Source organism: Musca autumnalis, unplaced genomic scaffold (assembly GCF_047663935.1).
Source record: "Musca autumnalis isolate F117 unplaced genomic scaffold, ASM4766393v1 scaffold_3, whole genome shotgun sequence".
In the NCBI taxonomy this organism is placed as follows: domain Eukaryota; kingdom Metazoa; phylum Arthropoda; class Insecta; order Diptera; family Muscidae; genus Musca; species Musca autumnalis.
Window position 1 is genome coordinate 255,603,716 of NW_027411866.1, and position 24,078 is coordinate 255,627,793.

A 24,078-nucleotide genomic window follows, 5' to 3' on the forward strand; every position below is an offset into this window, starting at 1 on the left:
AAGTTTTTCGTCATTATTGATCGTCATGTTTTTAGCTTATTCTTAAATTGCACAGCGTCTCTTATATCATATTTGGAATTTTCCGTTAACTTATTTAATATATTCACTATATATTTCGATAATTCACTAGATGGTGATTGTATGTTGGAGCATATGGGCCTTAAAGGGTATCCCTCTTTATGGATTTTTGGGAGTCCATATATTCTAGGAGCATGGACTCCCAAAAATCCATAAAGAGGGATACCCTTTAAGGCCCATATGCTCCAACATACAATCACCATCTAGTAAATTATCGGGCCAGTATTTGTATTTTTGGGCCAAATTCGTTTCAAACAATTTCGAGTCGATTTAGCCTTGTCCGTCCTTCTATCTGGCTGGCTGGTGTGCACGATAACCCACGAACGGATCCAACGATTCGAACCAAATTTTGTGTGTCGTAATATTTTGTCCAATCATAGCTTAAGTTCAAAGGATAAAGTGAAGTTCAAGAGTTCCTCTCGGATCGTTTTGAATTTTATGTTCAGTAGGTTTTCCTTGTCGCTCCCTTTACGACGGTACAATTATCTTACGCAAGTCCATAATTCCTGAGATATTGCCCTAAAAGCTCCAAGAAACCCTGACAGCACCAAACAAAATGACAAATCCCCATGATAATTCTCACTGGGAGGTTCTGATTGATGCAGACTTTGCACATCGTAATGTTTCATCCAGTCACATATCAGGTTGGAATATGGATTATATTGATCCACTGCTTCGGGTACCTCCCACACAAAGTAGGAAAAAGTAAAGTTCAGGAGTTCCTCTCGCATCGTTTTGATTATTTTTTTTCAGTAGGTTGTTCTAGCGGCCTCATTTACAACGGTGCAATTTTTTCCGGAGTAAAAAATGGCCCAAAAGCTCCAAAACCCTGCCGGCACATATTATAATGACTATTGCACTAACAATTTGATACTGGTCGCAAATAACGCTGTTTAAAGACCGGTACAACCGTATAAAACTTTTTACTGATCCAACAAGTAAAAAAGTATCAGTCAGCTTTATACGCTCGTCCTATATCTGCAAACAAACAATAAGAACGGCGTTAAGTTCGACCTCGACGAAATTTTACATCCCCCCCACGAATTGTACTGAAGTAAAATGGAAAGTACTGAGCTCTTCTTCTGTGACTTCAAGGCTTGTTCCTAGAAAAAGTGGAATGTTCTAACTGAATTATATAACTTTCTTCTAAACGACGCTTAATGCCAGCGGTACATCGATGTTTTCCACAACTGCAGTATGTGTTTAAAAAAATTGTATTGTATATTATAACATTGGTTTTATGTGAACGCAAACATGGTTTCTACATAATTTACTGAAATAAAATCAAGAAGCGTGAAGTGTCTTTTCAACAAAATTGTTTGTTATTCTGAACGTCTTAGTAAGTTTTTTACAAAAATTTTTTACATTTTTAAAAGAATGTTTTTAACGGCTGAAAAAAGCGCTAAATTGAAATACCTCAAAAAATGTTTTGATGTTTAGGGTGAGATTTTTGCAAATTCGAACCAAAGTGGTACGAACTCAAATGAAAGTAAGTATCAATTAAAACAGGTATTAATATAACAAAATATTCAATGTTCACGATTTTCATATTAAATATTGTCTCCGAAAATGGCTAAGACATTCAAAATACCGAAAATCGCTGGCTACCATTCTGTGGAGGCTAGACGAAGACGTGGACATATACCGGCAAATTTCTAGGAGAAATTTGTATGCCCCCAACGAGACTAAATATCAAATTTCAGCAATTTCGGTGCCATATTCAGACTACACCCTTTAAAATATCGAAAATCGGGAGGTACACTTCTATGGAGACTATATGAAAAAGTGGACCTATACAAACAACTCTCTACTGAAATATTTAATAACCCTATCGAAAAATTTATCTACACCGACGAATTTCACCCCCTATGAAGACTAAATGCCAAATTTCAGTCATTTCGGTTACGAGGTCACAAGCTTCAGAATACCGAAAATCGGGAGGTACCCTTTCTGTAGGTGCTGTATGAAGACGTAAAATTATACCGACAACTATCTGGTGGAAAGTTTGACATCCTCAACGAAGAATAAATAGCAACTTTTAGCCATTTCGGTGTGATAATGACCCTAAGACCTTCAAAATACGTAAAATATCATCGTGGGCCGATATACTTCATTTTCAATACCAAACATCCTGTACAACTTTTTATCAAGTTTTGAAGCTCTGTTTAAATATTGTGAGCTGTATGTTAATATCAACAGTCGGACGGTCGGGCAGACGGTCATGATATATCGGTTTAAAATGTTATACTGATCAAGAATATTTCGATATGTTACAAACGGAATGTATAGTTTATTATACCCTACCGGTATTTAATTGGAAGCCACAAAATATATTCATGATCAGATGCATACGAGTATTATGGCTTTGGTTATTTGAAAATGCGGAAAACAGAGTACTTAATATGTTGAAATAGACGGCATGGTTACCTACCTCACACACCCTCGGACATGAAAGCTTCGCGTAGTACCTGCAAAGATTTATTCTTGATAGCCCACCGCTTTTACCACCGTACACATCTTCAATATTGATATCTGTTTTTGCCATCTTTTGCCAATTTTAATAATAATCTCTCTTTCCAATTCTTTTCTCAGTGACTGCATAAGCAATATACGGTGATTGCTTCTGGGTATTTAGCTGTGTCACAAAATTGCTTAACCCAACGATCAAGTTAATATTGTGAACAGTTATACAAAAAGAAAAAGGGGCAAAATTTTTAAACGGTACATGTCCTATATCTTACTGCAAGTCAAATTCGTTTAAGTCCATCGAGTAAACACAAAATGTTTCAGAAAAACAGCAAACAAAGCCACGAATAATGCCAGGTGAACAGTACAAAAACCATTACAGTTAGAGGAGGTGTTCGTTCATGAAGGGGAGATAACACTCAGTGTAGAGGGACAGCAAGTATCTAACGAATTGAATTTGAGTTTGTCCAAACTGTTGCATGCATAACCATGTATTCGTTTTACATCTTTTCAAATCGTTTTACCCTGGTGGCAATTTTTCTTAGATGTTGGAGGATTGGAGTGAGGTGGGCGGGGAAATCAAAACCATAGCCGAGAATTGTAACTTTGGTGAACTGTCAAAGTTGTCACTTTTAAATTGTTACAACAAGTTTCACTGTCTGTCGTTACACATGAGTGCTGCAAGTGACTGTTCATTGGTTTTGTATGGTCCTCTGTATTTCTTTCTCTCTCTCTCCTTTTTCTTTTTGCCATGGATTTCTTAAAATCAAATTTGAATGTGGTGTCCGTGTCCGTGGCCGTAAACGTATTTGCTTTTTTCGGATTCTTAAACTTTGTTTCGCTGCTTGGTTTTATTCTTTGATTTGTTTTAGAAATTCTATAAAAAAACGAGAAACTCAATACTTTTTTTGTTATCTCTGTTTGCTGGTGTATCAAAATGAAATTTGTTTTTATCATATTTTTTTTGCAATATTTACATATCTTTTTCCGCTTCGTGATTTTTCTACGTGCCGCTTCGTTTATTTGTTGCTGTAGGTGTTGGAGTTTTAACTGTTTATTCGATAAGGAAAGTTTTGTTCCCTCCGCTTTTAGCATGTAACGCTATTTTGCATTTCTTGGAAAATCAAAAAGACAAAACTGTTTCTTTTTTGGAGGAATTTGTTTTACATACAGTTAGAGATTTTATCTGAAAGGGAAGTTAAGTTTTTTACATATCGCAAAAATACGGTTTCTTGTTCGTGGTGCCTATTGCTATAGCTGAATTTTTGAAATATATACACGAACAAACATAAACATATGTACATATTTTTGTTAAATACACACAATATTACAAGTAAAATGTCTATGAATACCGCCGATGTCTTTTTTTTTTTTTTGCAACAATCACCATATCGCGAAAATAGGATACCAAGTAGTCGTGAACATTTAGTGCGGATTGACAGGGTTCTTATATAGTGTTTTGTAGAGCGTTATTTTTGTTTGACGAGATGTGGCTTTGTTTTTAAACTGCTTACTTAAGCCAAAGTAGCATCTGTTGGCCAATACAATTCTTCTTTTTATTTCACAACTGATGTCGTTTGTTGTGTTTACGGAGGTGCCGAGGTAGACGAAGTCTTTTACTTCCTCAATATTATAGGAACCAACTTCCACAGTCGGTCCGAGCTCAATGGACGCATTGCGCGTCGACACCATCAACTTGGTCTTCTCTCCGTTTACCGCCAGACCCACTTTGGCAGATTCTCCTTCGACCTTTATAAAGGTATCAGTTACTTCTTTTACTGATCGGCCCATGATGTCTATATCATCAGCATAAGCAAGTAACATGTGACTATTGGTGTAGATTGTGCCACTTCTTTGGACGTTTGCCTCTCGTATAACCTTTTCCAGCAGGATGTTGAAGAGATCACACGAAAGGCTGTATCCTGGTCTGAAACCTCTTTTGGTACCAAACTCTTCGGAGAGGTTCTTTCCTATTTTAACTGAGGACCTCGTGTCAGTTAAAGTCATTTTACAAAGGCGGATGAGCTTTGCGGGGATACCAAATTCAGACATGTCTTGGAATACCTTTCAACGCAGCGGGCTGTCGAAGGCTGCTTTATAATCGACAAAAAGGTGGTAGGCGTTGATCTGCATCTCTTGGGTCTTCTCCAGGATTTGCAGCAGGGTAAATATCTGGTCAATTGTGGACTTGCCAGGTCTAAAGCCGCATTGGTATGGTGCAATTATTTCGTTGACCATGGGCTTTAGTCGTTCGCACAATATCCCTGACATTATCTTGTAGGCTATAGGGAGAAGACTTATGCCCCTATAGTTGGAACATAAAGTCTTATCTCCTTTCTTATGGGCGGGATACAGGATGCTCAGATTCCAATCGTCGGGTACGCGTTCTTCCTGCCAGATGGAGCCAACTAGCTGTAGCATACACCGTATCAGTGTGTCGCCTCAGGTTTTAAACAGCTCGGCTGCTAGGCCATCAGCTCCTGCTGCCTTATTATTCTTCAGCCTGTTTATTGCTGTCTTTACATTCAATACCATCTTCTGGGATTGGATCTGTGGTATCTTCGTCGACTTCGCTACTATTGGATACCAACTGTTTGGAAAATGTTCTTTCCATATCCTTAGTACACTATCTGTATCAGTTACCAGATTACCTTGCAGGTCTCTACAGCAGGATGTGCCAGTTCCAAAGCCAACAGTTTGATGTTTCACTCTTTGGTAGAATTTTCGGACTTCATTCTGGCTCCTGTACATCTCGATTTTTTCACACTCCCGCTTTTCCATCTCTCTCTCTCTCTTTCCTGCGGAAAAGACGTTTCTCCTCTCTCCTTTTCTCCCGATACCTCTCTCGTGCGCTACGCGTTGCTACCGATTGTAAAGTAGCCCTATATGCCGCATTTTTCTCTTCGGTAGCAGCACGATACTCCTGCTCATATCATGTATTCCTTGGCGGAGGTCTCTGGTATCCAAGTACTGATTTTGCGGCTGTTTGCATGGAGTGGGCAATGTTTTGCCATTGTCCTGATATGCTATCGGGACGAGGAGTTCTTTGATTAAGCAGTTGGGTCAGTTGAATGGAATATGCTGTGGATATCTGTTGTGATTTCAGCTTACTGATGTCGAACTTCCGTGTTGTGTCTGTTCGCACTTTGTTTGCTACGTTTAATCTGGTACGTACCTTTGCTGCAACAAGGTAGTGGTCCGAGTCTATGTTTGCACCTCGGAACGATCGTACATCCAACACGCTTGGTGCATGTCTTCCATCTATCACAACGTGATGATTTCTTGTTCCTTGATCTGGCGACAGCCAGGTGCCCTTATGAATATCGAGATGCTTAAATCTGGTACTGCTAACTACCAAGTTTCTTGCAGTTGCAAAGTCTATCAGCCTCATACCATTGTCAGATGTTTCACTGTGGAGACAAAATTTCCCGACTGTTGGGCCAAAGATATTCTCCTTTCCAATTTTGGCATTAAAATCGCCTAGAATGATTTTAATGTCATGGGCAGGGCAACGGTCATATGTTTCTTCTAAGCGCTCGAAAAATATATCTTTGGTCTGTTCGTCCTTTTCTTCAGTGGGAGCATGAGCGCATATAAAGCTGATATTGAAGAATTTAGCTTTTATTCGAATTGCAACATGTCTTTCATTCACTGGGGTGAAGCTTGATACCAGATGTTTTAGCCTCCGACTAACTGCGAATCCGCAACCAAACTCATGCTTTACGTCATGGCAGCTATAATACAGAGCGTCACCTATAGGTGTTGTTGTGACGCCTTTCCCAATCCATCGTATTTCCTGTATGGCAGTAATATCGGCCTTGTACTTTTCAAGTACGTCTGCCAATGCGATGACTGCACCTTCTCTATAAAGAGTGCGAACATTCCAGGTGCAGATTCGCAGATCATGGTCCTTCAAACGTTTGCGGGGTTCGTCAACTTTGGAGGCGTTTGTTGTTCTTTTCTTTCGTTTTTTCAAAGTAGTCTGTTTTTTCTAGGGGATGGTTACTAACCCGACGCCCAAACCCAAGTTTTTAACGTTCTTATGGGTGAACGCGCGGCACATGTTAGCTCACTACCTTTAACGGGTGTTAAAGATAGCTTCTACACCATTACTAAATGAAATATAGTGTTAAACGACTTTAAAATTTCAAAATTTTAAAAGGTACAAAAAGGATAACATTATGGCAGCAGCAGACGATGTGGACTTGTGTTTGTTTTCCAGTTTAATTCAATCTCCCTTGTAACAATGTGGCTTCCTCTACTGGCTACCAGCACACAAGCTTCTAGATTAAGTTAATTACGCTGTGCTCAACAATTTTTTATGGGGTTTATATAAAAACATGGACCCAAAATCCCCATTTTCAATTCCTAAAGTTCTATTGGTATAAAAAACATTTGAGGAAAATGTTGGCACCCTACGTCAATAAGTTCGACAGTCAAATACTTTTTACCCACCATTTGGGTAAATACTCGAAATCGGGGTTTATATGGGGGTTACCCCCAAACGTCGTCCTACGTTGACATATTTTTGGTAGCATATTTTGTGTATATTGAGGACTCACTGTGCCAAATTACAGCCAGGACTCACTGTTCCAAATTACAGGGAAAATACCTTAAATCGGGATGTACGGCTATAGGGGGCTATATCAAAACGTGGACCCAAAACCCCAATTTTCAATTCCTAAAGTTCTATTGGTATAAAAAAACATTTGAGAAAAATTTTGGACCCTACGTCAATTGTTTCGGCAGTTAAATAGTTTTTACCCACCATTTGGGTAAATACTCGGGTATTTAGCCAAGTGTTCAGAATACTATAAAACTGTACATTTTAAAACGATTTCACAACCGAAACCCCGGAAAAGGGTGTAAGAAGCTGTATTTGCGATTCAATATAGTAAGAACCCAAAAAAATACCCACAAATGGGTATTTACCCGGTAAATACCATCTCTATTCGAGAACAACACACGAGCATGAAATGAAAACGAATCATTTGTCGCTCAGTTTGTGGTATGAAAGCCTGCGATTTCGAATATCGTTAGTAATATTATTATCGAATGAATTTACGATAGTTATTACGATAGTGGCGAAAAACATTTTTGGTGGAGTTCCTTGACGTTTCTGTTAGTACCTGTTTTTCGTCTTTATTTCTTTGTTATGTTTGCAATTCGATTTGTAACAGTTTATAAACATTGTTGCCTTCTAAAACGACATCGTTTTCGATAGCAATGGTATGATGGGTTGAAAATATGCAGGGTATCATACGGACCTGTACCGCATGATTAGAATATTTTTGCACCCAGTCCTCAACCCTTGCACAGTAGGAAATGGGTCGGTTTTATTTCACTATATGACATCAGTTTCTGTGTGAATGCTGTGAATGTCATTCTTGAATAATTTGATCTCTCTTCCATGATGATTAAGGTAATTCCAACGACAGTATCCAGTCAGTTAGGGCAACCAAAGCATGGTACTGCACTATGTCATGAAGGGAAACACTGTTGCTAGATTACAACACCATGTCATAGCTTACCAACGACCTACCTATTCCGTTAAAATATATAACAAAATCTTAAGACGCCTTGGCCCTAAGTATGTCTGCGTTCCTGTTATGCGTTCCTATGTCTGGCATTGTATTGGTAACACAGACAAAATAGGTTCCCATTCATTTTCCGATCTACATTTTTCGTATTCTACAATTCTATGTTTATTTTTTTCATGTTATGGTGGATTTGTTGTTGTGATTATCGCTGTTAGAAAAGAAATTGCTTGTGGATATATTTTCAGGGTAAAATTTATTTCTATGGTTCCCCAGATAGTGTCACATGCAAACTACACACACATATACATAAATACATATATCGACCTACAGATTTCATACAAACGCATGTATGGATGTAGATATGTATGTAGATTTGTACGTTTTCCTGCCAAGGAGGCAGGCATATAAACCCAAATATCCGAAACAACAAGACACAAAGATACTGCCGGCACATGCATACACTTCAACAAACACAAATGCACATTTAAAACACTCATACGCTCTGGCGCTTCGCAATAGGTCTCCTCAACGAATACGAGAATACGTTGTTATGTATACATGTACATATGTATGAGTATCGTCTGTACTTAAAATTGAAACAAAACTTATTCGCGTGTCTCCAACAAAACAAAGCAAAACATATGCATTATGCGAAGTAGTAGCAGAAGAAAAGAAGGAATCTACCGTAAACCCAAGGCAAATATAATTCTGGGCAAAACAGTGCCATAATATAGCAAATAAATGAGGAGTTATTTGGTGGAGTCGACATTTTTTTGACCTACTCCATCCGTGCTCGTTTTTGTCATATCCGAGGTCCATTATTGATTGCAGCTTCGTAATAAGGGCAGCGGATACAATGTTGCAAACATAATCAAAGCGATTTGAGAGCAGGCTTTAAACTGCACTTTTTCCTAATTTTGTGTGGGAGGCACCCAAAGGAGTTCGCCGATAGCGTCCATTTTGGAACATCATGTATGTACGGAAGAACTTTTAAGATGTGCAAAGTATGAAACAACTTAGTTACTGCCTTCGTGAGTTATCGTGCTCACAATGACCCGATATAGTCCATCCTCGAACTTAAACTAAGTTTGGGCAAAATATTACGAAGTGCAAAAGTTGGTTCGAATCGGTTGATTCGTTCGAGAGTTATCGAAAAGACAGACGGTCGGACATGGCTAAATCGACTCCAAATTGTCTGAAGCGAGTTTCGTCCAAACACACTTGGGGTCTAAACCCGTTATTTCGTATCAAAGTGTATATGCCCTCGTTAGCCTAAAGGCTGAGGGCCAAGACAATAATTAAGAACTCTCTAGCACATTGCAAAAGCATTGGAATGCCTTCAATCTTGACCTCGTGGATAAAACATTTTTTAAAAGTTTAAGTAAGTTTACGGTCCATGTACGTCTACATATGAGTGCGAAGTCGCTACACATTTATACCCCCCCTTTAAGACCAACTTTTATACATTCAACCGTCATTTGAAAACATAACATTTGCACTGCGTAGTTCCCAAAGGCTGGCTATAGTGATACCCATATTATCATTTGCTGCAACAACACCAACAACACCATCACCACACAAAAAACTCATTTAAAAAGAAAGTTGCTTGACTTTTAAATGACTCTTGTGTTCCCCTTTACAACATGAGATGCATTAAAGACAAGCTGAACTGTACTGCACACACACACACACACACACACACACTTACCATTCAAGCTGCACACAAACAAATAAGTATACCCAACTATAAAATAAGCCTTTTCAAAATAAACTCTGCCTCCCCCCTTCATTTTGATTTTGCCATGATGATGTTGCCGTCGCAGAACATTCTTAAAGAGAATCGCCCGACATTTTTCACGTTAAAACAACCTCAAAACACTTATGATTTGAGTTAAGATAGCAGTGCCACCACATCTACCAACAAACATACACACGCAAGACTAATAACTGCAGTTGCAGGCATAATCGCTTCTGTGACACTGGCAGCAGCGACAGTTACAGCAAAATGCAGTCACATGCATTCACACACAAACAATCAAACAAACATTATCAACTCTCGAGCAAAGCTATGCAAAGAAAAAACAACAACACACAAGAAGAAAGAAAAACACTTTGGAGTGACTAGATGCACTACTAACACAGACGTTTTATAGTTAAGTTGAGTGGCAACACCACCACTTGATCCCAATATGTGAACACTAGCATCATCATACTTTCCATGGAATTACATATGTATGTGTGGAGAGTTCCATTGGGGGTTTTCTGCTCCTCGTTTGTAGAGAATAAATGTTGTTTTGTTTAGTGGTATCGTTATCTTGGTATAGCACATAACATACCTCCATATTCACATCCCAGTCACACAGTGTTGTCATTAACACGCATCATCACCGGCAAACAACAAAACAAAACTCGGCACCACACCATGGCAATTGTTAAAATTGTTCCTTAACAGCAATTTCATATTCTTCCGTTTGCTTACGGAAGCGGAACTTTTCGATTAGTTTTATTGTTAGGTTTGCGACAGCATAATGACTACACATGTCCTGCACTAATACTGAAATTGAAATGTTATTAAATTTTTAGAGGAAAGGGAAATGATCCCAGTTGAATTTTTGACTACTTTAAGTAAAAATTCAAACAGTTTATAGCCGACAGGCACAATTTGCTCTTTCACAAGTTTGAATTCTACGACCTTTACTATGTGCTTGGTAAGTATTTCTTACTTCTTGTTTGGGGTTTCTTTGCGTGATTTGGAAGATATCTGTAGCAAGATCTGGCTAAGTACTTCTTCCCGTTCTCTACACGTTAAGGGGCTTGAAAATGAATCACAAAACCGTCAAGGGCCTAGGACGCGAAGAAACAAAATTTAACGAACACCTCAAGTGACTAGAACACGAGGAACCCGAAGTTTACGAACACGTTTAAGGTTTCAGAGAGGATAAAGCACGATGTTGTTGTTGTAACAGTGTTTATTATTCTGTAACAGTGTTTATTATTCGTTCTTCTGCTCAATCTGGCTATGGATCTATCTCCAGTTCCAGGAAAGCGGCTGCTTCGATGGGATGTAACCACAGATCCACTGGAGTTAGATGAGTAGGTTTGGCAGGCAGTTGAAAAGGTGCAATGGGTCGTGCGGGCCCATGCCGCATATTGGGCAGCTGTTTTGCACGGTGCTATCTATACTTGCCCAATAGGAATTTAGCGTTTTGAGCGTTGTTGAGCCAAATCTACTCTGGTAGTCGTGCAGCTGACGCTCCTCAGCTGCGATAGATGGGGGTGTACTCCGAGGATTTTATTCAAACTGTCTTTTGCCTATGGCCTTAGCAACTGTGTCTGTGTGAATGCTATTCAGACCTGCCTGATATACCTGTTCATATAGGAGTTCTCTCCAATATTGTTGGATCTCCCTCTCTAGAGCATGAACATCCTTCCAAGCAGATGGTGATTGGGATGCTTCTGCATATTCCTCGCATGGAAAAAGGTGGGGAGGACTGCCTGCTTCAGTAGCGCGACCACCCTGCCCATTTTCCAGACTTCGGGAACACTGAGGGTGGCTAGCGACAGGTTGAATACCTTAGTGAGATACTCCACTCCTGGCTCATCCAGCATCAGGACCCAACGTTTTGTATTATTTAGAGTTCCTGATGACATTCGCAACATTATCCATTGTAAACTGTGGTGGTTCATCTTCGGTCGGAAGAGATCTGATTCGACGTAGTACTCTTCCCTTCGCCCAGTCACTCCTGGGGTGCTCGACAAACTTGCGTACATCTTCGGGTCAGTCAATGTAACGTTGCCAAACGTGACAGAGGTCCTATCTTCCCACAATTCACTTAAACCGGCTCCAATGTTGCAACTCTTCAGATGATTTAACCCCTTGTTCCGCTTTGCTCGCCGACCAGCCTGTTGGCTCATCATGCTCCTGTCTGCTACCCGAACATCAGAAGGATTTGACTGTTCTCTGAAGCGGTGATAGGTGAACTCTCTAAAACCTGGCCAATCAGCTTTCCAATGATTGACGAATGGGTGGCGTTCAGATGTGATTAAGTGGGGTGGTCTGCTTATGGAGGCAATTATGGGGAGATGGTATGATCCAAGGGAAATGACGGGCTGACAGGTAATGTCATTTGTCAGACCATGCGACACGATGGTTGTGTCTGACGAACTGTGACACTCTCCTCTAATTCTGGTAGGTGTGTCCTCATTGACCGAGCAAAACATAGAGCTGTCAATCTGCTCAGCCACTGCTGTACCCCTCTGGTTGTTTCCGAGGGTCGAATGCCACATCTCATGATGCGCATTAAAGTCCCCCAAGACCGGACTATTATGACCTTCCAAAAGCTTGCTAATGTTAGGCTGCAACCTGAGATACAGCTATTTATCGGCGGAATGTATAAGTTCAGCAACTCTATCTCGGCAGTTCAACACCTGACTCCTACCCCCATACATTTCGTGTACGGAGCATTAGAGTCAGAGTCAAGCGAGATCAAGCGACCCTTTCTTAATACGTTGTAACCATCACAACGCTGTAAGCTGCAGTTGCTGTTGAGGTTGGTTTCCTGCACCGCCGCGAACTTGATTTTCTTCCGATTCATAAATTCCACAATTTCTTCGAACTTACCTCGGAGCCCATTGCAATTAAATTGCAAAGAGGATGCATTTTTGGGATTGGAACAACAACGGCTGGTGTTAAATGCTGCGCGTGCGGTTGCTGTTGAGGGGACTGCGGGGGAGTTTCGTAATCTGACGACGAAGGAGTTTCCTAATGTGACGACGACTCACTGGAGCTGTGTTCGCGCAGCATAATCCCTGTCGTAGTCCCTCGCGTTGGCAAGTCCAGAGCAACCCCTTAGATGCAGATAACCCACGGTTATGGACACTCATTAGATTCTGGGGAAGAGAAAACACGAAGGACACCACACTTCGTAATATTTTGCCCGAACATAGATTAAGTTCGATGGTGGGTAAATTCGGTCACTCCTTCAGGTACCCCCACAAAAGTTCAATATTTCTCTGTAACATTGTGTGATCGATAAACCGCGAAGGTAGTAATCGATTTATTCCAACCTTTGCACATCGTATTATTCCTTCCAAATATAGAATATGGGCTATATCGGTCCACTCCTTCGGGTACCTCCCACACAATATTTGGAGAAAAGTGAAGTTTAAGAGCTCCTCACGGATCATTTTGAAATGTTTTCAACAAGTTGTCCTTGTGGTCCGCTTTACGACTGTACAATTTTTATTGGGCCCAAGTCCAAACTTCCTGAAATAATGGGCTAAAACCTTCAAGGAATTCTGACGGGCGAACTAAAATGGCAAATAATAGGATAACTCTCGCAGGGATGATTTGATTGGTCCAATGTTTGCACATAGCTTTATTTCATCTAGTCATGTATCAGGTTGGAATATGGACTATATCGGTCCCGTCCTTGTGGAAAATTTGCATCAGTGAAAAAGTGAAATGTTAGGACTTGTCTCGTTTCTATTTGAACATTTTTGTAGAAGTTTGTTTTCACAGTCTCTACTACAACGTTACAGTTTTTCCGGAGTAAGTCCATACTACCTGAAATAATGTCCCAAAGGCTCCAAAAAACCATGTTGGCACATACTAAATGGCTAGTGTGCAAGATAACTCTCAAATGTATTCAAAAATTTCTTCAAAACTTAGTTTAGCTTAATTTAATATTTCGAGCTCTCTACGAATCAGAAGTTTGCTTACTAGAGTTGTTTGGTACATATCAATGTTTTGGCATAGGCCTGAGCTCGTGATACAAAATAAATATAGTTTTAAAACGCCATAATTATTACATTTGCTTCTTTTTTGGTCAGAGGCTGATGGTACACTTTCTTACTTGTTCTTTTAAGCATATTGGCTGAAAGATATGTTGCTTGATTTTCTCTAATATGCACGTTTTAAGCAGAATAGATGAAAGGGTTATTGGTATAAAATCTTCAGCATTTGTGTGCTCTGGATATGAAGACTACAGTGTAGCGTAGAGCTTCAGTGTAGAGACCTTCAGATAGATCTGTATGATTTTTATGGGCTGTATATTTTCCAGAAGCTTTTCGGCATCGTCGACGGCATGTTCTTCGTTTAGACCAGGCGAAGGTATTTAACCTATTCCAAAGAACAACTAGTTTTCCCATCTCTTCAGTGTCTCCAGCCTATGTTATCGAAATATCTATACTCATGTTGTTTTAGGATGCCTCAGTGACGATTACGGAGTTGTCCGGATTGGAACAACTCTTTTCATTTTCGACCAGACATTTCCTTTTGTTACACGGCTTTCGGGACGTCGTCGTCCATCTTTTGGGACGGATAGAATAGTTGTTATTAGTATTTTGCGGATGAAGTGTGTCAGAGCAGTTGCTAGTACTGACTACACCCAGCCCTGGATATATGCTAAAAGATCATTCTAGGAGGTGCCAGACTGAAGTTGAGGGTTTGGTTTAGAGATTTTAACAATGAGCATTAGGTCTTTTAGATCTGGAGATGTTCTTTTACATGTTTTTTGCTGCAAGTCCATCGGCTTAATTGTACCCTCAGCATTTATGCGAGGGTTATGACTTTTTTACAACCTCATATCCCTGTTTCATATTTTTGAACTTTTGATAAGATTAGATAAAATCTTAATTATAAGTTGATTCGACAAAAAAAGCTCACGCACAAAAAGTTTTCAAAGTTTTCATATATTAGCTTTTTGAAAGAAAAAAAATTGGAGTCACTTTAAGCACATATATGACTTAAAAATATCTTTAAAACCACACGGCATAACCAAAATGACATAAGCTTTTGTTTCTCATCAATTTTATCGCCATATCATAACATATACTTTATCATTTTATATCCTACATAACTTTATTCCATATATCATATAAATTGACAGTGGTTTGTGCTTGACCTTTTTAATATTAAAATGGAATAAAAGTTATTTTACCTATTAATAGGTCAAAGGTCATTCATTCATTCAACAGGAAAAATTTTTTTTTTTTTGAGAAGAAATTTTTTTTAATTTCATAGGATTTTACAAAAAATAATTTTTTTCAAAGTGGTTTGTGCGTGACCTTTTTTAATAATTAAATGAAATGAATGTTATTTTTGGCATTAATAGGCAAACGTTCATTCATTCTCGCTACAGGAAATCATTTTTGAGAAAAAGGTCAAAAAAGGTCTAATATACACTTTCATACGGGCAAAATGTGCATCATCGAAATAATGGTTTTAGACCCCAAGTATGTTTGGACGAAATTCGTTTCAGAAATTTTTGGAGTTGATTTAGCCATGTCCGTCCGTTTGTCTGGCTTGAGCGAAAGATAACTCTCAAACGTATCAACCGATTCGGTTCAAAATTTGGTTTTTGTAATATTTCCACTCCTTCAGGTACCTCTTCCACAAAAGTTCAAAAATGTTCGTGCGCCCAATAACTCTTGAAGGGAGTGACCGATTTGGTCCATACTTTACACATCCTAATACATTTACCAGATATAGATCAGGTTTGAATATGGACTATATATGCACACACCTTCCGGTACATCCCACACACAATTTTGGATAAGTTCACTTTAAGACCTGCTCTCCAATCTCTTTGATTTTAGTTGAAGCAACTAGCATTCGCTGCCTCCATTACGACGGTAAAAGTTTTTTTCAGAGGCAAATCCATAATTCTTGAGAAAACAGCCCGAAAGGTGTAAAAAACCGCTATGGCACCATATGTAGTGGCTGGAGAGCACGATAACTCTCCGCCACACTTTTGAACTGTTATCCTAATCCACATTTTTGTCGGCAAGTTCAAATGTCCAAAAATGGACACAAAATTCTGAAAATACCCTAAATACATTCGAAAGTTTCAATTAACATAGGCTGAGGGTATATCTCTGTCGACAAAGCCGACTGATACTTTTTTACTTGTTTTATTATTTGTTTCTATCTTTGATGACCAAATATATCATACCCGGGACCCACCACAATCTCCCTCCATTTGATTGATAGCTCTATGTTTTGCACAGTCAATGAGGACGCCCCTACCAGAATTAGAGGAGAGTGTTACAGTTCGCCAGACATAACCATCGTGTCACCTATTCTGACAAATTACGTCATCTGGCAACCTGTCATTTCCCCTGGATCAGACCATCTCCCCATAATTGTCTCTATTAGCAAACTACCCGACTTCATCACCTCTGAACGCCGCACGTTCGTCTATCATGATTGGCCGAGTTTCAGAGAGTTCACCAATCACCGCTTCAGAGAACTGCGCAATCCTTCTGATGTTCGGGTAGCGGTAAGAACGTTCCGAGACATCATCACTGCTGCAGCCGCTCGCCACATCCATGCTGGTCGAATACCGAAGTAAGACCAAACGTCCCAGCAGAGGCGACGGGATTAGCAAATGAGCGTGATGAGTTTCGTCGAGCCAACCCCAATGACCCCAGAGTCAGTGAGCTGACACTGTAAGTTAACAGGCTGGTCGGCGAACAAAAGCGGAACACGTGGTTAAATCATCTGAAGAGTTGCAACATTGGAGCAGGTATAAGTGAATTGTGGGCAACGGTTAAGTCACTCTCGAACCCTGGAAGGATGGAAGATAGGACCTCAGTCACATTTGGCGTCGTTACGTTGACTGACCCGAAGAGGTGCGCAACTTATTTCCACAAATATTTGTCAAGGACTCAACCAGAGACAGCCGTGTGATAGAACAGTGATGGTGGCGCTTGATTTATCAATAGCCTTTGATACAGTCAGGCACTCCACGCTGTTTGAGGACATTGTGCAGACAACCCTCCGGCCAAGCTTTAAACGTTGGATAGTCAACTATATGTGTGGACGCCGGTCGTACGTGGAATTCGGGAACAAGAAGTCTAAACCCCGTAGTGTGAAGCAGGTGGGGTGATATCTACGGAACTCTTTAACCTCTACCTCTCCTGTATTCTGCCCCCTCCGTGACATTCGACACTACGTTCAAGTTGTCCGCGCAAGCCTCAGCTATCTGCGACAAACTGAAAAGTAGGAACAAGTTCCTCAAGTCCCTAACTGGCAGCACTTGGGTGCAGGTAAGGAAACCTTGTTGACCACATATAACGCGGTAGGTCGGTCTGTGCTAATCTATGCGGCGCCAGTTTGGTCCCCGGGATTATGTGATACGAATTGGAAAAAGATTCTAACCTGCCTCCTCAAGACTTTAGTGGACCATCTAAATGAGTAGGCAAAGATTCTTTCAGTAAAGCAACACAATGAGATGCTTTCGTTGCAGTACTTGCTTGGGTGTTACCCTGGGGGCCATCCCAATCACCATCTGCTGGCTAGGCCCGACAAATTCAGGCATATAAGGAAGGATATTCATGCTCTAGAGAAGGAGATCCAACAATATAGGAGAGAACCCCTAGATCAACAGGCATATCAAGCAGGTTTAAATATTATTCACACGGATGCAGTTGCTAAGGCCATAAGCAAATATAGTGTAAATAAAGTCCTCAAAATACATCCCCCATCTATCGCAGCTGAGGAGCGTCAGCTGCCATGACAAACAAGAGTGGTTTTGGCTCAACTACACTCGGGATATTGCAGTCGCCTAAATTCTTATTGGGCGGAAATCGACCGCTCCGTGCACGACATGCCCAGTATGCGGCATGAGTCCGCACGACGCAAAAGCATCGAAACAGCCACTTTCCTGGAACTGGAGATAGACTCAGAGCCAGATTGAACAGAAGAACGAACATACAAACATAATAATAAACACTGTTACAACAACAACAATAATTTCCCTCTAATTTTAGCATTAAACTATCTTAGTTTAATTTTAATTTTAAAGTGATCATATGTATGATCATATGTTCTCGCCTTTATCTTCGTCTGAGACATTCACGCAAACAGGGTTGATATAATGCAACTCTGATTTTATGTGGATATGTTTCAATTATTTCATCCATCAAAGTAAATGTCTCTCGGATTAATCTGCGTGATCTGTCGTACTCTCTACCTCGATGCCTTTAAGCTGCCTTTACTCGCGAGCAAGCAAAGAGAGCTTCTCTCTCCACTCACTAATTGAAAAACCTGCACTGACAACAGTGTTTGCTCAACTTGTTGTTGTTGTGCGCCGATTGCTGATGTAAGGCGATACTATCAGCTTAGTCCTGGCCAGTGTTTGAATTTGCTACTAGTTTTTCACAGCACAGCACAAGGTCTATGCTGGTGCTGTGAAAGTGACGCAGCATAGCACATAGCCACAGCATCAAAAATAAAAACGAGTGCTATTGCTATGCTGTGCTGTCTTCAAAAACAAAATCGAAAACTGTTGCTGTGCTATGCTGCGAACATAAACGTAGCATAGCACAAGGTCTATGCTGTGCTTCTGAAATCTTCACAGCACATAGCATAGCATAGTCATCAAAATCAAAAATGAATGCTATTGCTATGCTGTGCTGTTTTCAAAAACAAAAACCAAAACTGTTGCTGTGCTATGCTACGAACATAAAAGTAGCATAGCACATAGCATAGTCATGAAATCGAAAAACGATTGCTGTGCTCTGCTATGCTGTAAACATTTCTACATAGCATAGCATAATTAATGTTAACCCAGCAAACTCACTAACCCCCATTATTATAAAGCCTTCTTTGGTTATAGTTTGGATTTTTCGATCAGATTTTTTAGCGTTCCGGTTAAAATAATATTAAAAGGGATCATTCAATTTCAAGGAGAACTTTCTTGGCATTAACTTATAATGAGAAAATTATATTTTTAATGTCTTCAAATTCATTTATTTTGCGTTTTCAAATACATCCAATAGTAAAAGAGAACTTATAATAATGGCCCTATGAGTTGTTTAGTGTTGTTTATTGCTTACAAGGTACATACATGGTACTTTTTTCATCGATTGGATAATAAATGTGGTCTATAGAGTGATTTTGTGAAAATTCGCCTTTGGCCCTATAAAATGGGGACCAATTTTAATTTGTATTGGCGAATTTTCACAAAATCACTTTACACATCACATTTATTGTCCAATCGATGAAAACAGTTTACAAGTTGCTAAACAAGTAATCCCACAAACATTTTTGAAAATCGGGTCAGATTTTAATGTTGGCTATATAAAGGGCCCATGGAAACTTTGAGGCCCCAGTGGCACGTGTTAACATACTCCGATTGAGCTCAAACTCTGACAATCTTAATTTTTAACAAAACTAAAAGTTTTAGGAGGGTGCCGCATAAAAAATCCGACATCGATTTTTAAAACCACTCTAGTACATATATTAAACCAGTAAGGAAAGGATCAAAGTCGGGCGGGGCCGACTATATAATACCCTACACCACTGTGAATATGTAAAATATATATGGGAGCTAAATCCAAATCAGAACCGATTTTGATATAATTTTTCACATTTATTAGTATACCAAATTCCGTCACATAGTCCAAATTTCATCAAAATTGGACATACATATATAGCGCGTTTCGTGCATCAAATACCTATATCGGTCGAAGATATATATGGGAGCTATATCCAAATCTGAACCGATTTCGATATGATTTGCCACAGTTATTTCTAGACTAAATACCGTCGCACATTCCAAATTTAATTTAAATCGGACATATATAGCGTGTTTCGTGCACCAAATCGGGCGAAAATATATACGGGGGCTATATCCAAATCTGAACCGATTTTTACCAAAAAAAAGCGTTCGTCCTTTGGCCAAAAAAACTATCTTCCCCAATTTTCATGCGAATCGGACAATAAATGCGACCTGTACTTTGTTTAGTGATTCTATGTATATCCCTAAAAGGAACTATGAGTCTATCTCGTTTCCTTTTGCATGTTACAAACTAATGCACAAAGACATAATACCCCTTACCACATGGTGGTGTAGGGTATAAAAAGGTACAAGTGGCAATAACATGAATTTAGAAACTCGAAATTCGCTTTATGAAGGAAAAGTGGCAACATTTCAAAAATAGTAGACTGTTGCAGGTTCTGAAACAGAGCAATAGTTGCGGTCAAAATATTATTAGTGTGTTAAAAATATCGAAATGTGCAATTATTCATAGCAAATTCTGTTATATTTCAAATACATACTTCTTTGCCATCAAACATTTTTCTGGGTTATGTTTGATGCTATGCTGTTGATTTTGTTCATAGCATAGTACAGCAATAGTTTTCGTTTTTGTTTTCTTGACTGCGGCTGTTTACTATGCTGTTAAAATGTCTGCAGCACAGCACAGCATAGCAATAGCATTCGTTTTTGATTTTGATGACTATGCTATGCTATGTTCTTCGCAGATTTCAGAAGCACAGCATAGACCATGTGCTATGCTACTTTTATGTTCGCAGCATAGCACAGCAACAGTTTTCGTTTTTATTTTGGATGACTATGCTATGCTATGTGCTGTGAAGATTTCAGAAGCACAGCATAGACCATGTGCTGTGCTACTTTTATGCTCGCAGCATAGCACAGCAACAGTTTTCGATTTTGTTTTTGAAAACAGCACAGCATAGCAATAGCATATTTTTAGTGATTTCAGTGCTGTGCTTGTAGCAAATTCAAACACTGGTCCTGGCATTTCAGGTGGTAACTAAAACGTGTGTGGGGGTAGTCAAGATCCTTTTTATTTTTTATTTTTCATAGTATAAAAGCGTTCCCGTACACAAAAAAGTTGTAAAATGTTCACTTCTCTTTAAACAAAAATGGCGCTGAATGACGCTCTCTTTAAAAACTTTTTACACGACAAATTTGGGCGAGTAAAAAAATAGTAACATGGTTGCCGGCGTCTGATTGGCTGATACGCCGACTTTGACATTTGTTCCAGTTTTTTTTGACGTATTTTCCATTTTTCCGTTCCCGAACTATTTCAAAAAACTTGTGTGTGACAACAAATTTTTTGCAGTTCTCTCTTTTACGAGTTTTACCATTAAAAAGTACGGGAACGAAGCTTATATTTCTTGTTGGGAGGTTAGCTAAACCCCTACCACTGGTTTTAAATATTGATCAAATTAAATCTTCGTAGCCGACACTCGCTAAAAAAACGAAGGTCGTGAGGATCTTCCAAAAATGGCCACTGTGCCAGAAAAAGATGGACGAATAATGCAATATCGCCATGTTATAATATACCGTAAGATAGGGGCATCCTTGGGCATTTCTTCTGTAGTGTACGTGTGTCATAAATGTTTATATTATTTAACTTCATCCATTTCAATATCAAAATATTAACAGCTCATAATACTTTAATATTATTCACCAACAAAGAGTCACAATATGAAAATTGTGTGGCACAATAAAATTAGATAATTTAAGATTAACGTCTATTGATCCTAAAGATTTTATGACTCCTTTCCCGATACCTGATAGATTATTTATATTATTTTTATTCACGTTTTCGTATTGTCCATATAAATTCTTTAATAATGATATGTCAGCACCAGTGTCAACTAGCAATATAAGTCTACATTTTGTGTCGGCATTTTTAACTTCTATAAAATTACTTAGACTGAGATTAAAATAATATATTTCATTTATTCTGGATCGCTCAAGGGGGGCAATTCGTTTCCCGATTGTGTTACATTTACACTTCGGTTATTGTTCCTTTGTCTGTTGCGATTACCACCTCTGTTATAAGAATGACCTTGTTGTCTGTTATTATGGTATCTGCGATTGTCTCTATTTTGATTTCTATTTTGATTTTTGTTTTGATTTCTACTTCTATTATTTCTACCTCTTTGGTTGTAGTAGAATACCGAATTGTTACCGTCCGTTGCCTCGGTGCAACTATTGACGAATTTGCTAACGGCATCATTCATAGTATTGAATGTTCCCGCTTCCATTATAATTTTAACTTTGCTATTAGAACCATTCTTTGTCATTGCTTTTATAGCATGCTGTGTACTGTACTTCCTTGCAGTATTATTTGCTAATCCGTCCGAGATATAGGCTTGCTCAAGGGATTTTGTTAGTTCTTCTATTTCTTTTACAAATTGACTAGCGGTCTTGTTGTTTTGTCTAAGGTTCATCAATTTGGCAGTAACCACTTCCACTGATTCGCCCTTAACTGTGTTTCTTAGTGTTTCAATTATGTCTCTTAGAGTTGTCTCATTACTAATTAGATTTGTTGCTGTACCTGTAAGTTTGGTTTTCACCAAAGCGACCGATATTTCTTCATGTTCTTCTTGTAGAGTAATAAGTAATTCTAAAGCGACAATAAATTTCTTAAGGTTTTCCGCTTTCCCATCAAATTCTGGAAGCATACTTGATGCCATTTTTAAAAATTCTGCCTTCGGTTGAGCCATTTTGCTTTCTTTTGTAAATATGCTTTTGTTGTAATATATCCTTATTGTTCAATTCTGTATTTGTGGATGATTTTCCTGAAATTGTTGTTATTTCTATATCTATTTTTTCATGAATGGACTCTGTAATGTTTAGTTCTATATTCTTCCTTTTTGCAACCCGTAGTAATCTATTCCTGATATCTAAAAAGAATCCTTCTGCGGCACTTTTGTGCGATACAGTCAGACGTGAATAGTTAACGCTTAGGACTACCCTAATTTGTTCCAGACATCTTAATAAATTTTCCAAGTGTTTTACAACTGTTTCCTCTTTAGTCGGTCTATCAGTATTTAAACATTTATATGATTTTTCGAATGTATCTTTAATGTCTCTACATTTACAGAGTATTGATTGCCAGTCCATTGAGAAATATAACTATAGTTTTATTTTTATTTTCATTATATTTAATTGTTATTTATTTAACATTTGTTTTTAATTGATTTTTAAATTTTATCTAAGTCGTTTCCTCGACTGATATATTTCTTTTTTAATGCTTTCCTATGCATACAATAACATTTTATTAACAAGTTTATTCCTACTAAGACATTCAATATTAGCAATAGATACCATAAGGAAGTTATTTGGTCGGTATGGTCTATTACTTCAATGTTGTTAATTAAATTAGCGTTTGGGTTTGAAATTTTGGACTCTTCTGATCCCATTTTTACAATACAATATTTAAGTTTATATTTAAAGTATAAAATATATTTTTATATTACAATAGCTATTTAAGTCTATATGTAATGTATTAAAAAAAATGTTTGCCAAGAGCGAATTACGCCTTCTGGCCCTGACTGGTGCTGGGTGAGCACTCAATTGTATAACTAATTTTATATATTAATATAATATTTATTATATATGCTGGTTTTTTTCGCCATTCTTCCTGGTTTCAAGAAAGTTTGAAATTTCGTCTTCTAAAGCCTTAATTCGTTCCCATAACACTGTGAACCGAAATTTTGGGGGGTGGAAAATTCCTATTGGAGATGAAAGCCCTTGGTGAGTATATACAGAACCCCGAAGGACAGATTCGCCGTGAGTCGAACTTCCGCGATATGGCGTGATGAATATTTTGCTGGAGACCCTAAAAGCCATCTGGAATCAGAGTTATATCTTTGTTCGCTGTTGTTTAAGCTTATATATAAGATGACATGTCTTCAGTCAAATCAAATGAGGATTTTTTTCCTAGAACATTTCGACCTTCTAACACGCTTCCTTCAATGTCCTTTTCGTCTTTTATTTCAAGAACCGTAATAAAAGTGGCACAAGATGACATTTTTCAGCTTCGGAATATTCTACAAAAATGTCGCTGGGAAGATTTTAGGTACGGTTCCCAAAGACATAAAATCGATAAAATCTTGTTTAAGCGGTCATTTTTCACTTTTACCCGAATCTTGCTCAGACAGCCCTATGTCTATTTATTTCAATATATTATTGTTAACCTATTGATGGGCTAGAATTCTCGGAGTCGCTAAAACAGTTGGATCTCGTTTTGCTAAGCACGTTAATTTCATTATTTTTTGGAATAAAGATCCGGATATCCGAATTATGGAACCGGTTATTCTGATATTAAAACCGAATTTTATCCGGTTTTTATGAACCGATTAACCGTATATGTACATCATTAGAAAGCTATTAAGATTGTCAATCAGATAGGATTAATATGCATTAGACATTTTAAGCGGCTT